General features: G+C 34.8%; 1 protein-coding gene across 13 annotated transcripts in view; it reads right to left on the bottom strand.

Moving 5' to 3' along the window:
• Nucleotides 1-13,606, bottom strand: part of PTPRD (protein tyrosine phosphatase, receptor type D) — a 2,156,277-nt gene that overhangs the window by 1,276,987 nt on the left and 865,684 nt on the right. The gene's annotated exons all lie outside the window — the stretch shown is intronic.

The following is a 13,606-nucleotide window of genomic DNA, read 5'->3' as shown; positions in this document are numbered from 1 at the left end:
AATTAATAATGGTGCAATATTAGCAGCATTACTTGGCAACCATGGTGGCTACTCAAGGTTATATGTAACCTGACATATTGTATATATGTAACTTTGTATATTGTTTCTGTATAAGAACACAATATGGAACAATAGGGGGAGAATAAAAAGCTCCCTCCACAATGTTCTTAGGATGATGAGAAGAAAAAGTACAAAGGGTTCTAAACTTTTAAACAATTGTATGTCTAAAAAGAGGAAATAAAAACCCAGATTAAAAAAGAAAACAAAACTGAACTCCAGAGAGGACACTGGAGAGCACACTTTGCCAAGAGGTCAATCTGACAATCCAGGGCCGTCTGGAAAACACTGCAGGCAAAGGGAAGGAAGGACCAAGCAGCAGGTCAAACACTGCTCTAGATAAAACCTGGGCCAGGAAATAAAGTCTACGTTATGTGAATACATGAAAACTGAGCAAAAGTAAAATTTTATAAGTGTATACTGATAGACCAGAGTGCACAATTTAAACACGTGGTCTTTATAGCTTTTTAGAGAATCAAAACTTGGAAAGATAGGAGATTGGTAATTAGGTGTGAAAGGGAAAAAAATCAAAGAAGGAAATCAATTCCTGAGAGACAAACAGAATACAAATAATAATAATGAAACAAAACACAAAATGCCCCTCCTCTCCCTTTGCCTCCCTCTCTACCTCTTTTCTTCTTTCTTTGTCTTTCACTCAAACACATACACCTTGTTATTTACAAAAGATGGCACCATCAGCCAGGGAATCTTGTAATCTACAGATAATACATGTAAGATCAGCAAAGCTGCTGAATATATAACGGATCTATCCATAAATAATAACTATCCGTAAGAGAAACACACTGTCCAGAACTATACTTTAAAAACAGATCATGTGACACCTAATAGAAGTATACACCATCAATGAATTAATGTTGCAGAAAAATCATAATTAAGTGGATCAGTCATCTATGTTTAAGTAGTAATTTATAAAGCAATGCTTTAAACAACATTTCAGGATGGCATCAGCAAAGTGCAACCGTGGGATCATTTACCAAGTAGGCATTCTAGAAACACAGGCCAGGCCAAAACAGTTGGGTGTCCTAGGTTCTCCAGCCTTGAGCAGATTAACACAATAAAAAAATCTACAAACTAACAAAAAGGATGGAAAATAACCCAAACGGTGAAGATTTGACAGTTCAATTGCACGTCAGTGACTCAAAGTTGTTTTGATTAAAAACAAAATGAAGGTGTAGAAAGTCTGCCAATCTTTCTAGCAATCTGGAGTCTGTCGATAATTTTCAGAACAAATAACAGTACATAGGAGTAAAATAGCGTGCTCACTCAAATGGCAAAATTGATATAAGATATGCAAAGCTGTCACAGGGGTATTGGAATGCATCTCGTGCTTTTGAATGTAAAATAATCTGTGTTTATCTCTGTTGAGAACAATATTTCTAAAATAACATTTCCCTTCCAAATTTTCTCAAGATAAATACGGTATCAGGAAAACAATGAATACTGCTAAGATTCACTTACATTTGACAGTTATATGTCTCATAATAGCTTCTCAACCTTACAATGATATTTTATTTCAAGCGAGTCTGTCAAGGTAATTTTTCATCACAACTACTTCTCCACTTAAAATGATGAAAAGCCTTTATCTTTTGTAATCCACAAAAAGATAAGTACATTTCCTGATTTGCAATATGGGGGTGTTTCAAACCTGAGACAGCAAAGAATCCAATTCCTGTTTAAATTATTTTGCTTTGGAAAATTAGAAAATAAACAGAAAGGTTTATTTGGGTATATCATTTGTGCATCAAGCCCAGCAGTTATAGGAAAGGAATTTATTTCCAAAAACTGATAGAATTCTTTCTACAGAATTCTATCTACTTTTAGGTTTAAAAGTTTATGAAACAAATTGTTTTATTATAATCATTTGATAAGCCACAATTCATGAGAATCTTTAGTTCCCAAAGTGATAAAGAAAAGCTTATCACAAAAATGACACAAAGTTTATCAAAAAAGTGTGACTTAAATAAAAGCTAAGGCAATATAAATTGGAAACAGTGGGAAGAGCTGTCTGGTCATCACTTACAGCCTCCTTGTCTTGATTCCATTCCTAGGATCAAGGAGGAAAGAATGCAACTTCATAACTGTTTGGAGCTGAACTAATAGAGGAGGAGGGGAAAATACTGCATTTCGCCGTTTGAGCTCCCTGGCAGCCACCTACACCATCTATCTTCCTCATATGGGTGAGCTGAAAGAAGGCACATCCCTTTCATCTTTCTTCTGTGAGTGTTAATATTGTGGTACCTCCTCTTCCTTCTTGCAGCCTTAATGGCCCACACACTGTGACATGAAAGGACATGGGCCTTTTCAGGACTAGACACCTTCTGATTCACTTGCTTGGACTTTGGAATCCTTCAGTCTTACACAGTTAAGCTTTGGAAGCTATTGTCAGCTTCCTCAGTTGGATTGAGAGGTAAAAGGTAGAACTGATGATAAGGGTAAAACTAAGGTCCTGTAGTAATAGACCTCTACGCTATTTCCCAGGAACTAAAATGCTGTAATTCTAACTCCATTTGACCACTGGTAATATGTGAAAGCTGAAAAAAGTCAAGTTTTCAATATAATATATACATGAACAACTAACCAGAGCTTAATAGTTTTTAAATAAAATAGCCTACAGCACTCCACAATAGAAAGAGAATCAGAGAAATTTCCTGAAATCCTAGGGTTAGAATCTAGGCTACTCAATATTATAGCTGTGTCATTTTAGGAGAGATTACTTAACTTTGAGATTCAGTATCATCTGTGAAAGTTGAACAGGGGTATGTCTGTAGTCAGTTTTTTTTTTTTTTTCTGCATAAAGATTAGCACAAGGCCTAGCACTGAACAAGTTGTTTAACATATATACATGTAGGTGCATATATATACTGAATATATCATTTCTAACATGTTCTTGGGCAATTAAATAATTCCTAGTTATTTATGAATTTATTCCGATGAAAACACACTAATTTGGGGTGTCTAGTTACCTACTGAGATTTAAGGATTCCAAAATAACATTCTTTCAATACTTTATTACAAAACGATAAAATTTTCCAAAATGGGTTAGCCTTGTATTCACTTGAGATTCTGTGTTATGTGCATCTTCTCCACAATTCATTTCAGAGACCTAGATTGTCCATAGAATTTCATGTCAGTCATGGAGTGGCACACTCACCCCTGTCTCTCCCTTTCTCTGTGCTCTATTTCTTTTTCTCCACCATTTCAACAACTAGTAGTCACAACCTAGAAGCTGCTTTAAATTGGGCTTATGGAAATAGATGCCAGAGATTTTATTTCATAAATGAATTTTAAATAATTGAGAATCAGTATGATGGATGGCATAAGGTTATTGCAATTACCAATAAGAATATTTTAAAAGAGAATAATGATATAAATATTTTGAATGTTAAAGTGTAAAATATATTGCGGTTTTAGAAAGGAGGAGTTAACTTTTAAAAATTCCAAATGGGACATCCTGCCAGAGAGTAAAGGACTATCTCTCAAAATTGACTAAGTCTTCATGAATACACCACTGTGTTATTCTCACGTAGGTCTTTTATAGGACGCCGGAGGACATTTTGCCACAAAGCAGCAATTGGGAACCACTCTTATATTGTATTTTTCAAATTCATTACAGATTTCAAAATAAACATACATTAGATAGTCAAGTATTTCTAAAAAATGGAAATACTTATCAATGCTGATTTTCCCTTCACTTGTATCAGGGATACACTCTTGAAAATGATATAATAAAAGGATTTATGTTTTCAGTGTCTTAAACTGAAATATAATATTCTGTTTTGTGAGTCTAGGGTGTGAAGTCATTTCCCTGGTTAAGAGATGGATTGCTTCATCATCTCTGTGTTCAGATAGTGGCGTCAACTATTATCTTGAAGCTAAGACATTACAAGTGTCTGAATGGAGATCATTCCCTTTAGATCTCCCTCCTTCATTGGTTGATCTACCTTTCTAACAGCCGATGTAAATATTGCCCCCATGTCCTATTCGAGTAGCATCAAAATAAATGCGATAGAAAGATGTAATCTTAACACACAACCTTACTGAATGTTTTATGTCTGAACACAGCATGCCCCCACATGTCAGCTCCCATGGCCTCCCTATGTGACCTTTGTTCATTTTGATATCTCTTTTAATGAGGCCATCTGGAAAGAAACAAACATCACATCAGAATGGAAGTGATCATGTCCCTTCTCCTCGCGTCTTTTATCTCCTTCAGAGAAATTAATCTGTTCTGTGTTGTCCCTGTGTGGTAAGTCGTTTTAATAATGGAAGAGCGAATGTTGAGATTAGCAGTTACTTTAATTAAAAGGCGATCACTAGAGAGTTGATTTCCTAGCTGGTTGTTGACTTACAAATAGAAAATAATTGGCAAATAAAAACCAGCAGAGGGACACCACTCAGAACACAGAAGTTGTTGACAGTAAGAAAGTAATAATGCCGTACAATCATTGACGTTTATATAGGGGATGCTGTAGTTATGTCTATTTCCAGTTAATAGCATTCCACAGCTTAGCAAAGACATCACCTTGAACTTTCTTCCTCATCATTACCCACTCTCTTTCTCTGACAATTGATGAGCTTGACAGCCTCATTAAATTGCCAAATACATAATTTTCAGAGGCTCTAACTCACCAGCCACAGGATAAGAGAGAAGTGATGGTTCAACATAAACCTGGCACTGATCTTAATGAAAATGATGTTTTATAAGCCAGATTGTTGGCATATCATCTTTGAAGTCTGTACTGGCTTAAAGCAAAACTGTAAAGTGAAAGGATGGAATTAGGGTTAGGTGATCTTTTAAGCTCCTTCTAACCTGGCTTTCTCTAATCCTATAGATATTTGGGTCTTTCTCCCCATATTCCCAAAGATATACTATCTTTTTTTTTTTTTCTAATGACAGTTCTCAATTTCTCTTTTATCTACTGAGAATGCTCCTATTTTCAATATAGGCAGCTTGTGGTTCAGGCTCTGGGTTTAAGATGTTCTCAAGGTTTATTTCCAATGAACAGGAATAAAATAGAAATTTTTGTTGTTGTTGCTATTATGTTTCAGGTAGGGCAAATTGATATGACTGTATATGTGGATTATAAAGGTGAGTCTTATGGAAGTAAATTGGGGCTAGAAAAGAAGGCAGGGAAGGACGACACCAGCTTTGGACCTGATCCATGGAATTGTTTGTGAAGAGAGCAGCTCACTGCCCAGGAATTGCTGGAGTGCCCCAGGAAATACTCAGCAGATAATCAGTTGTCGAGAGGCCACTTACTCTACTTTCCAGCAAGAATTTTCCTATCAAGTACCCAGAATTATTTTTGGACATCCTGCTAAAAATATACAGCAAAAATATACAGTAAAGATTCAGTATGAATACTTCCCATCAGTCCCACGAAAGAATCAGAACCTCCTAAGATCAGGGAAAGAGTGGTCTGGATCTCTAGTCAGATGGTGGTGGGAGGCTACTGGAAGGAGCTTCACCTGATGAACGCCATCAGTACAGTCATTAACCACAACCTCTTTACACTTTCTAACAAAATCAACATAAGCATACAGGGGGAGAGAGGATAAAAATCATAGACGTTTCAAGACACAGGGGACTGCAAAGAAATAAAAAGCTACGGTAAGCTCATCAGTCTAAGGCCCTAGATTTCCATTTGATAACAATTACTCTACCATTTGGTAGAAACATTTGGAGAACCAAATTAAGCGGTCTCTGAAATTATGATATTTATATTCAACAAGTAAGCTGTTGTTAATTAAGTTAAACATAAAGTATTAATGCTTCCCAATTAAAGGAGGACAGGGGAAAGTTAGTAGGCATTCGGTGGTAAGTTGATTTTGTTCAGAAGTGTAGATGGGGAGCCTATTGGCTTCACAGACCTCTGTCAGCTAAACAGCAAGGTGTGTGCCACAAAGATGAGATTTGGAGACAGATACTGGTAAAGACTTGGGACAAACAATCCAGCAAAAACAATCATCCTAAAATCAAAGGCGAAGCAACAAAATATTTTTCATTTTCTTTTCTATAAGAGTAATCAAAGCAGCAACTATGCATGTAAAACATGTCTCTGATTTGCTTCTAAAAAGAAGAGAGAGCTAGTAAGAATTTCAAAGAAGAACACAGAATGTGAAGTCCCACATAGTAAGAAGGACAGGCCTGCTACATTGTAGTATTAGATGTTAATAGTCACATGGTAACAGGAATCTGTAAAGAAAACTGAAGATGCAGATAAAGCACCAGGAAAGACCGCACCTCCTGTTGAGACGGCAGTGTTAGATGTGATCATGGGAGGAAAGACCGCACCTTGTGTTGAGATGGCAGCATGAGACGTGACTATGGGATATCTCACAGCATGCATAAAAATCATGGAACAGAAACAACACAAAAGTCAAAGATGATTCTTCATTTTAACACATTAACATTTATAATTCCTGGGGCATCTTTTTAGGACTTTAGATAAGCTAGGGGTGTCTAAGGTACAGACCATATATAGCAGTTACGTGACAGCAGCAACTCAAGCTGGCAAATGCATGATCAACACTAACGTCCCTGTCTGCAAGAAACTCGGAAATGACAGTGAGAGCTTCTGTACCACATAAAGGGGACTGTATAGATCTCTAGGCAGCTATTTTTACAATCCCACAAGTAATAAAGGTCAGATGTCCTAATCCTATAAAAGTGACAATTTATCCCTTGTTTGTAAAAAAAAGCCAAGCTGAACACATTAGGGCATGTTAGTCATGCTGGACTAATAAAAAAAAATGATTTAAAGTTCACATCACTCAAGGAATCAAGTTTTTTTTTTTTTTAATAGCAAGAATAATTAAAAACTAAGCCTCAGTAATCTAACCTTACTCAATATACCTTGCTGGGCTACTTATCATAACATTGTAATCTATGTGATGATACCACTTTTCAACACTCAGATCCTATCAATATAGGTTCATTTTCATTCATCTGATACTAAACAGGCATTTTGAACATTGAATGTTAACTTTAGATCATTTCAACTCTACAAACATCAGATGGGTTATTCTCTATGTCCTTTGCCACTCAATGTCATTCAAAGAAACAATCTCCTCCTTGGGGTGTTTGCTTTTTTTTTTTGCAGTTTTTGGCTGGGGCCATGTCTGAACCTGCTCCCTCCGGTATATGGGGCCGGTGCCCTACTCCTTTGAGCCCCAGGCTCTGCCCAGCATTTGCTTTTCTTTCTCTCAATAGATGCAGAAAAAGCTTTTGACAATATCCAGCATCCTTTCATGATCAGAACACTTAAGAAAATAGGTATAGAAGGAACCTCTTCCTTCATGAAGGAACTTTTCTTAAACTGATAGAGACCATTGACAGCAAACCCACAGCCAATATCATATTGAATGGAGTAAAATTGAAAACATTTCCACTCAGATCAGGAACCAGGCAAGATTGCCCATTGTCTTCACTGCTTTTTAACATTGCAATGAAAGTCTTAGTCATCATAATCAGGTAAAAGAAGGCGATCAAGGGTATGCAAATAAGGTCAGAGGAAATCAAACTTTCACTCTTCACAGATGATATAATTTTATACGTGGAAAACCCCAGGGATTCAACCACAAAACTCTTAGAAGTGATCAAGGAATAGAGTAGTGTCACAGGATACAAAATCAATACTCACAAATCAGTAGCTTTATATATACCAATAATAGTCAAGGACTCTATTGCCTTTACAGTTGTGCCAAAGAAGATGAAATATTTGGGAATTTACCTAACAAATGGCCTGAAAGATCTCTATAAAGAGAATTATGAAACTCTGAGAAAAGAAATAGCTGAAGATGTTAACAAATGGAAAAATATACCATGCTTGGGATGAGTCCTAGAGGGTAGGCAGGATATTCACTAAATACATATTAAGGCCTTTTTCCTGAATGGGACATATCTCTTAGAAATTAGTTTTGTGTGTTTTAGAATATTAGATAAATTATTTATAGTTTTCTTATTTTTTCCTGGTGGGATTATTTGTTTCAATTTTGGTATTTTGTAAGTGCTGTGGTCTTTGGAGTAGAGCAAATGAATACTTCTCATCCTAGAATCTTAATGCTATTTAGACTCCAGTCTTTTCTCTGTTATTTAGTAGCTATTGAAACTATGCAAGCTATTTAAGCTCTCTGTGTATCAGTTTCTGCCTCTCTAATATAAAAAATCATCTACATCTTATATTTTTAAGAATATTACTTGAATCTTAAATTTAAATTTTATATCCAGTGAGATTCAATTTTTGTACGTGGTAAAAGTTGCAGGTCCGGTTTCATTCTTCTACATGTGGCTAAGCAGTTCTCCCAGGACCATTTATTAAAGAAAGATTCTTTTCCTCAGTGTATGCTTTTGTTTGGTTTATCAAAGATCAGATGGGTATACGTGGCTGGTTTTCTCTCTAAGTTCTCTATTCTATTTTTTAGATCTGTATCACTATTTTTGTGTCAGTACCATCCTGTTTAGGTCACCAGTGACTTGTGGTATAACCTGAAATCTGGAAATGTGCGGTCTCCAGATTTTTCAGAATTGCACCGGCTATTTCTATTTCATATGAAATGCAGTATTATTTTTTTAAGTTCTTCAAATTATGACATTGGCGTCTTGATGAGGATTGTTTTAAATCTGTAGATAGCTTTGGGTAGTATGGACATTATAACAATGTTGATTCTTCTCAGCCATGAGCATGATACGTTCTTCCATTTGTTAACATCTTCTGGTAATTCTTTCCTCAGGGTCACTTAGTTCTCTCTGTAGAGATCTTTTATAACTTTGTTAGGTATATTCATAGCTATTTCATTTTCTTTGAAGCTATTGTGAAATGATAAAAATTCTAGAAGAAGGATGGGAAAAACTCTTCACAAAATAAGCCTGGGAAAAGCTTTTATGAAGAAGAACTCCCTTGGCAATTGCAGCAAGACCAAAAATAAATAATTGGGACATGATCAAGCTACAAAGCAAACAGATAGGCTTCAGAATGGGAGAAGATATTGGCATGCTATGAGTCTGACAAAAGGCTAATAAACAGAATCTACAGAGAGCTCAAACTAAGAAACAAGAACAAATAATCTGATTTGTAAGTGGGGAAGAGACTTGAAAGAGGTAGATGAATGGCTCTTTGTCCATAACCATGAAAAAATGAAAATCAAAACCATCCTGAGGATCACCCAGCCCAGCCCAGTGAGAATAGCCTACATCACAAAATTCCCAAGTTGCAGATGCTGGTGTGGATGTGGAGAGAAGAGAACACTTTACATTGTCAGTAGGATCACAAAGTAATACAGCCTCTATGAAAAGAAGTATGGAGCATCTTCAAAGAGCTCCAAGTAAACCTTCCTTTTGATCCTGCAATCCCATCCATTACTAGGTATATATTCAGAAGAACAAAAAGATTCATTTTAACATAAGAACATTTGCACTAGAGTGTTTATTGCAGTTCAATTCACAATCACCAAGATGTGGAATCAACCCATGTGCCCATGAACACATTAATGGATTAATAAACTGTGGTATGTGTACACCCTGGAATACAACTCAGCCATAAAAAGATGCAGACTTTATATCTTTTCTATTTACCTAGATGGAGTTGAAGCACATTCTTCTTACTAAAATATCACAAAAATGGAAAAACAAGTGTCCATTGTATTCAATACTAATATGAAACTAGTAGATAAACAACTACAAGTTCATATGAGAGAAAAACACAATTAAATTCACATGGGGGACGGAGGAGGAAAGAAGGGGGAAAAGAGAGGAGGTAGAGTGATTGGTAAGTTCTCACCTAAAGTGCATAATGTAAGGATATACAGCTCCCTCTTGGTGAAGAGCTCAACTAATACTTGAACTTTACCTAAGAAATGCAAACAATGTAACCTCATCATTTGTATTCTCATATTAATCTGAAATATAAAATTTTAAAAAAGAATCTTAATTGAGTTATTAGCTTGAAGCATATATCCTTGGAACATAGTATACACTTAAGTGAGCAGTTTAGCTGAGTTTTTAAATAGTGAAATATGAAAGCATAATGAGGCATGTAATTCCATCTGCATTTTGATTATCAAGAAAGCTTATTATGTCCTATCCAACTAACAAAATGTACAAATTAAACCAATTTATAGTTCATGTGCAATCCTTAAATGTGTGAATTTTTGTATCATATATTTTTAGAGATCTCACTTTTGTAGAATAATGCAAATAGAATCCACATACATGCACACATACACACAAAAACACACTCAGTAAAATGAAGAAATGGCTACCAAATGTAAGTTCCATGAAAGTTTATTTCTCTTAAATTGAGAGTAAAAATATTTTATTTCAGAAGAGATTGTTTTTACATTCCAAGGCTTGAATACTTTTAAGTCAAACTCTTTTGTTACTTGAAACATAAATTTTGAACTTGATTTCCTTCTTACAATATTTTAAAACATAAAATAAAAATAAAATCTTAATATTTAACTAAAAATACTCAGAGATCCTTATTGTTCTAAATGAATAAGAAAAGTATTTTTCTTATCTACAAGTAGTTCAGCTTCAGAATTAGCTACTCTTACATCAGGTAATATGCCACTATTACCTAGAAAACAAAAATTAGTAGATGAGAATACTTTAGGAGAAAAATTTTAAAGTAGTTTTAGGAAGATGATTAATACTATTTGCTAGGTATGCTATTTTTCAATTTTAGTAGTTAAAGCTCTCCAGCTCTTCTTTAGTATCTCAGTAACTCTCAAAAAGAAAGAACGAAGGTTTACATTTGTTTTATTTTAATAGAGCAAAAATATTTATCCCTTAATCATAAGTCAAAATCAACTTTTCTTGGAAGCATTGGTAACTAAAAATATAGTATTGACAAATGTGCATTTCTTAGGAAATATTTTGGTGTTATCAGGAGAGCAGAAGAAAATTCAAGGCAAAAATATATAGCAAATTATGTTTTTAGCTGAAGTTTATTGAAAAGCTAGATATTCCAGTTCTATTGGATTTTTCTATTGTTATTATTGAAATAATCGTGTTTGTTTTCAAACCCTACATACCACATTTTGGCCTTAAGTTTTCTATTAGATGTTATGATAGGTTATGTTATCAAAATTCTCTCTCATCTTTGATCTCAAAGATGTGTATGAATTGTTTTTTCTAAAAATTCTACATTTGAATGCATTTCTCTACTGTGTATCCTGTATAACACTTCAATGGCTGGATCCAACAAATATTTAGTGATCTACTTTACATTTTGCAAGTTAACTCTGATTTTACAGTGAGGTCTATACTGATAATCTATGGTAACAGAACAGACAACAATCCATATAAATCTATCAAATAAACTTTAAAATAGATCATTATTCATGCTAGATAGATATTATCTATTCCTAAATTATAATCTATGCTAATGGAAGTCCAAATACAAGTTACTTTTGTGGTGGCTAATGAATGAGGGCAGTATAATTACATTCATCAAATTATACCCTTAATATTTGTGTACTTTATATATGTTATACATCAATAAATGTTTACAAGTTATATGCATATAACATGCATTTGTAACCTGTAATACATAACATTTATTAAGTGACTAAGCCTACATATACCTATAAACAAAGAAACATGCTTTTTTAGATGTCATCATCCTAACTACTTTGTAAACAAAATTTGAATTCTGAGAACAATGATTCTTCATCAACAGATATATTCTGATTCCTTCCAGTATTCCTAGTCTCTTGCTTGGTGCTACAGACAACAGAAGGATGGATAAGACATGTTCTCTGCCTTCCCACAATTTCCATGTTACTAGGGAGTGAGCAATGCAGTGTTCAAAACTGGTATTAAATAAGTATATAATAAATAAACCCAATAGGAGCAAGGAGAGTAAGCCAAATACTTAAACAGAACACAGAGATCTTCACAGGGCATCATTCACCATTGAGTTAGACTCTTACGTTTCCAGGAAATAGGGAAAAGGTATATTTAAAAATTTGAGGCACTTGTCTATTTAAATATTGAAAAAATACAGACCTTGCTGAAAGGAAGAAATGTGGTCTGCTAAAATAAACCTCACACAGGTGGGAGTAATCAGCCACTGAGCTGACAGGATAAGTGGAATGCTCTCTGTGGAAGCGTGCGTAAGGAAGGCTTTATCCTCTCCAGCTGTACCTCGGGCTGCCTGGTGGGTAAACAGCCTTAGACTGCCTATAGGAAACAGTGATTTCCAACCTCAGATACTGCTATATTTTCTCTGGTCCTCAGTGAATAGAAAAAAAAAAAATGTGGGCAACATCAGGAAATTTTCATACTGTTAAATGTACTTAACCAGAAAGAACTTTGTAAAATTATTATGCAGTCTTATAAGGTGATATTAAAATATCACGTATGGGCCTCCTCTGATACCACAAAATACTAAGTAGAAACTCTATTGGTATTAATTGGTCGAAAAGTTTTTAAAATGTTGCCAACTATATATATAGACTCTCTTATGTTCTACGTATATATACATATGGATATATATGTATTTTTTTTTAAACTTGCATTTGAAAACCAAAACCCTGGAACCACTTATAAAATCTAATGCAAGTAAATAAAACACCTCAATTTCAGAAATCATAGAAAATGTGAACTGAGCTCTATCTTTTTATAATATTTGTTTTGTTTGTCTTTAATATTTTTGCCACTTTCGCTATGAAGACAGGACAGGAACAAAATTACCCTGAAATTTACAGAATAAGGGCCTGTATACATTTGGACTGTATACATTTGGTTCCTTCCCACTCCTTTTTTTTTTTTTTTGGTCTTGGTAAAATGAGCCTATGATTAAGATCAAGGGTCAACTCCTGATGAACAGTAGAGCCTTGGGAGAGGATAAAGAAAATACAAGTAGGACAAAGCTTTTATAAGTGATGAAGTAAAGACTGTGGGCATATATGACCTGCTGATCCATTAGTCTACTTTCATTGTACACTCCAGTTTCTTTCTATTCCATTTCTTCTAGGGCATTGGTTCTCAACCTTCCTAATCCTGCAACCCTTTAATACAGTTCCTGTGGGTTGCGACCCACAGGTTGAGAACCGCTGTTCTAGGGTGAAGCTATTTCTCTAGTTTCCATAGATAAATTACTCTTATACTATTAGAAAGAAAAAATCTCCAAGTTTTGCACACATATTAAAACTTCTAAGCTCCAGAGATAATTTCTCCAATAGGTACTTAAAAAATAAGGCTAAGGACTTAATGTTTTTAAAATGTCTGATGTTATATGTCCTGACTATAGATTAAAGGATAGTAAGATAGCTAAATAGATACATATGAACATGTACTCAAACTTCAGTATGCAAGAATAAAATTCGACCTTCCATTCGATCCCACAATTTCTTCTGGTTGATCCATACTGCTGTTGAGATGCTCTAATAGATTTTTTTAGTTCAGTAAATAGTTCCTCAGCTCGAGGATTTGTTCTTTTTACTATTTCAATCTCTTTATTAAATTACTCTGGCCAAGGTCTGAGTTGCCTTTCTGTGATATTTGAAGATCGCTGAGTTTCCC

This window comes from Otolemur garnettii, unplaced genomic scaffold (assembly GCF_000181295.1).
Source record: "Otolemur garnettii isolate 467f Iridium unplaced genomic scaffold, OtoGar3 scaffold00006, whole genome shotgun sequence".
Taxonomy (NCBI): domain Eukaryota; kingdom Metazoa; phylum Chordata; class Mammalia; order Primates; family Galagidae; genus Otolemur; species Otolemur garnettii.
The sequence above is the reverse complement of the archived record's forward strand: the minus strand, read 5'-3'. Positions and strand labels throughout refer to the sequence as shown.